At 33.1% G+C, this 4,611-nt stretch overlaps 1 long non-coding RNA gene across 1 annotated transcript; it reads right to left on the reverse strand.

The window, feature by feature from the left end:
• Positions 1–393: 393 nt before the first annotated feature.
• LOC130993600 (uncharacterized) lies at positions 394–1,295 on the reverse strand. Its single transcript, XR_009091721.1, has 2 exons — positions 745–1,295; positions 394–637 (listed from the first exon to the last, which is right to left on the reverse strand). It is a non-coding gene; the product is annotated as an uncharacterized LOC130993600 (long non-coding RNA).
• Between the last annotated feature and the right edge of the window lie 3,316 nt (positions 1,296–4,611).

The following is a 4,611-nucleotide window of genomic DNA, read 5'->3' on the forward strand; positions in this document are numbered from 1 at the left end:
GAAAGTGCCAAATGATCGATGATCTTGAACTAGCTAGTAGTATAATAGTATTTGAGGAAGATTTTACTGTCAGTGAATATCGCAGAGAGAGAGAGAGAGAGATTGGAGCAGATGGGCTGCTGCAGCTAATGAAGCTATACATATATACATGGCGTCTTAAATACTACAATTATTTAATGCTAAAATTGTCAGAAAATTCAATCATGAGCCTACGTAAAAATACGAGGCCTTTTACCCTTACCCACTGCAAAAACCAAAAGCACTAATTTATTCTTCCTTTTTGCCCTACCATCCCCATTTCTCCCACTCTAATTTGCATACGCTTTTTCCATGTCAACTTTTTCCTAAAAAATGCAGGAAAAAAAAAAAGTTTCTTAGTCGGGATATCGAATGTTTGTGAAAATTACATACGTCTAATCAAGTTATATTTCTTGATCTTTTATAGAATTCGGTTGTGTAGAATATTTCTGTTACAAACAAACACTAAAAACCCATAAGAGGAAATGAATCGTATTATTCTTTTATTTTAGGGAAATTCTCTCCGCGAAGTTTGCTTTTCTTGGCTAAAAACCAAGGGGGTCAAAAAGGCCTCAAATTTTTGATCCCTTTAATACCAAGAGATTCCAACAACAGAAACCTAAATATATTTAACACAGAAAAAAAAAAAATGAATCAGTCAGCATTTCTTGAAATAACTTTGTAAATTAACTACATGGAATAAAAATTAAGTAATAAGTCCCATACACTAGGGTTCAGCTGTAGGAAATTAGGAAATCCAGATAGCCAATATTGCCACTACAAAACACAAAAGCACAAAAACAAAAATATGATCAGTAGAAAAAATAAATCCAATAACTAAAATTTCAGATCATGCATACCTTGACCTGCAAACAGTTGCAGTATAATTTGCAGGAAGAAAAAACAAACAAGTGAAAAAAGGGGGGGGTTTTTTGACAGAAGCAAGAATTTATGTATTCATGAGGGTTTTGCAAAGTGAAGCCAACAGAGCTCAGTTGGCAGTATGCCCACCTCCTCTAACTAACAAAAGAAAAAATATTTGCAACATATTCATAAATTCCACATTATTTATCTTGTTTTTTTTTCTTTCATGGTAAAAAAAAATGATAGGAGGAGGTGGACAGAATGCCAATAAACTCTGTAAGAAACCCTTTGACAAGCCCACCATGAAATTGATCATCACCGATCCCCTCTCTCTCTCTCTCTCACACACACACACACGCAGACGAAAGGATGTCAAGAAGTAGATGTGGAGAAAGAGATGGAGAAAAGGGGCAGTTGGGGGCTCTATTTAAGATGTGAGGTGAGGTGAGCACAGTAAATGTGTGAGAGAGAGAGAGAGGGGGGTATAATTAATGGGAGTGGTGGTGGTGAGGGGAGGGGTAGTTTACTTTGAGAGAGAGAGAAGGTATGAGTAATTAAATCAGATTAGATGGTTCATTCTTTGGGGCATATTTAGGAGGAAAGAATGATGATTGTGAAGTCCTCGTTTGTGATGAAAAAACCCTCTCTTCCTCTTCCTTGTATCATTATAACCCCCTCGCCCACCACCATCTATATCTCACTTTTTTCCTCTTTTCTTCTATTTCTCCTTCCTCATCAACACACAACACCACCCCTCTCTCTCTCTCATAGGCATAAAGAACGAGAGAAGAACCTAAAAAGGTCCTCGGCTTTGAGGTTTGTGAGACACAATGAAGGTTATGAGAATATTAGCTCATTCACATGGTTGTAATGGCACAACTAGGGGCTAGTCCATCGAGTTTCGGGCCAACCCTATCGAATTTTGGGCTAATCGAGTGCGGACTAATCAGGTTGATTATTTTATCGGATTATAAATTTTCAATTCTAATCCTACACGTTCGGATTTCGGGCTAATCGAGTTAAAAGTGTAAAAATAAAATAATTATTTTATTTTTTTATTCTTAATGATCTAATGTAGAATGTATAAAATATACATAGAAATAAAAAATATAGATTATATAAAATATAAGATATTGAAGAAAAAATCAAGATTACATAACATATAAAATAAGTTGATAACAATAAAATGTTCAACTTTGTTAAAGAAAAAATAATAAAATATTCAACAATAGTTTGAACTCATAGAAACAAAATATCTCAAAAATACAGAAAAGTGAAATAATGAGATTTTATTTGTCATTTTTTAATTTTTAGTTAATTGTAATAAAATATAAATTTTGATTAAATACAATACACAGATTTATATGTATACGAATATAAGCAATTATGCAATCTGCACACAGGCGGTACTTCACCATCATCCAAGCAAAGTGAAAACATCACCGCAAATAGACGGAATTGAACCCAAAACCTATCACAAAGAAAATTTTTTAGGTGCTTCAGCTTTGTCACTAGAATAATGTCTCATTGGCACGCCGATTTATATGTATTGATGGCACAAACTTAATTACTTTATTAGTTTGTTATTAATTATGAATGGATTAACAAAATAATCATTTTAATATAGTAGATATAAAAAGTAGTTACTAATAGTTTTAGTCAAAAAATAACTTTTTTCATATTTTTTTATAGCTAGTATTTTATATTCACAATATAAAAATATGACTATTTTGATATATTGACTTTTTAATAATCCCAAAAAATCCTCTGGTGAAGAGAAGCTGGCTGACATTACATTGGATCATCTGTTCCACAACTTATTGTATTTATCGTGTTCTATTTTTAATTTTTTTTTAGTTATTTTTTCTTTAATTTTAATTTATTACTCCCTCCGTCCCAAACGAAATGTCCTGTTTTCCTTTTTGGGCTGTCCCAAACGAAATGTCATGTTTCCTTTTTTGGCAATACACTCTCTCTCTATACTTAATATTTAAATAATTTCCACCAACCCACTTTATCTACTTTATACACATTTCTTAATCTCTGTGCCGAAAAGAAATAGGTCATTTCGTTTGGGACGGAGGGAGTACTATATAGTAAAAATACAAGATATTCACTCATTCAATTATAGTTTATAGTTAATTATTCTTTTACATTTATTTATATTAATGATTTATTATTAGGGTAGATGATTTTTTTAAGTTTTAATTTATAATAATAAATACTAATTAAAATTGATTATAAAGCCTTTTATTTTTATAGTAATAAAAAATTATAAAATATAGTGAAATTAAAAGTGTGACACAGGTTGTAGGATGAAGTATTGCATCCTAATGCGGGAAAAAATTTTCCTTGGTGGACTTAGCTTCCAACGAGCAAAACAATTAATGGTGTTTTGGAACATTATTCGTTGCCAAAAGAATTCGTAGAATCTGAATATAGTTGTAAGTTGTAACTTGTAAATTGGACACATCTTCCTTTTTTTTTTTTTTTTTTAGTGTTGTTTAGATTAAAAACCGCATTCTAGAATCCATAATTTTTAACTTCAAACTTAAATACAAATAAATAAATTTGACATCGGTATATTAATTTTAGAGAATATGCATTCATATAGCATTATTAAGCAATTAAACTCAATTTTTGATTAACACATTTGAAAAACACAAATCATGGCCAATTTTTACAATTTCGATCCAAAATATCCTTGTCCGCGCCCATTCTCTCCTTCGCTCACTACCCGCAGTCGCAGGCAAAGCCAGTGGCCGCGCCTTTCTCTCCCTTGCCCTCTCTCGCTCGCGCCGTGTTGCTCCACGGCCGCGCTCTTCCTTTGTGCCCTTTCTCTTAACATAAATTAATGACCATAACGAATGATACAATTGGCACGAATTTACCTATTTGTACCAACTGCCACGTAGCCTCGCAGCCGCTAGAAAGCCAGCGGCCGCACCTTCTCTCCCTCGCACGCTCTCGCTCACGCCGCGTTTCCCCGCGGCAACACGCGCGCAAATCCTAATACGATCCACCCTAATTAAGGGCAAAATAGTTCTAAAACATAAAAATGGCCAAAAATTATGTTTCATTACTCAATATGACTATCTCACAAATTGACTATTAATTTTATGTTTGTTTAATTTTTAATTAATTTTCAATTTTTTTCTTTCGGTACGAATGTGTTTGAAAAAGAAATGATGGTATGAAAACCGCATTATAAATATTCATACGTTGAGGCGTTAGGTAAAAATACAGAAATAATAAGGTATAAAAGTGGTACTCCCTCTGTCCATTAAAATATATCTTAATTTATCATTTAGTTCATTCATAAAAGATATTCTAATTTATTTTTAGTAATAATTTGTGATTTTCTTTTTCCACTCACTAATTCGTGAGCTACTGTCCCCAAGGGGAACACCAAGCGGTGCGACCTCCTGTATGTGAACAGTGAGGTCCCGGGTTCAAACCCCACTGCTTCCCCTCCCCAACTCCCCCAAGTAAAAAAAAAAATTCGTGGGTCACTTTTTCCACTCACTAACTTAATTAATTTTTTTATTTTTCTTAATTTGTGGACCCTTTTTCCCAGTCACTATTTAAACAGTACAAATTTTTAAAAAAATCGTGGCATCCTTTGTTGTGATATTTTTTTGTGGACAAAAGAAGTAATATCTATCTTTGGGCCCATATAACCTTTTCAACGTTACACTACGGTCTACACCGCTTAATAATTCAATTAAC

Source organism: Salvia miltiorrhiza, chromosome 1 (assembly GCF_028751815.1).
Source record: "Salvia miltiorrhiza cultivar Shanhuang (shh) chromosome 1, IMPLAD_Smil_shh, whole genome shotgun sequence".
NCBI lineage: Eukaryota > Viridiplantae > Streptophyta > Magnoliopsida > Lamiales > Lamiaceae > Salvia > Salvia miltiorrhiza.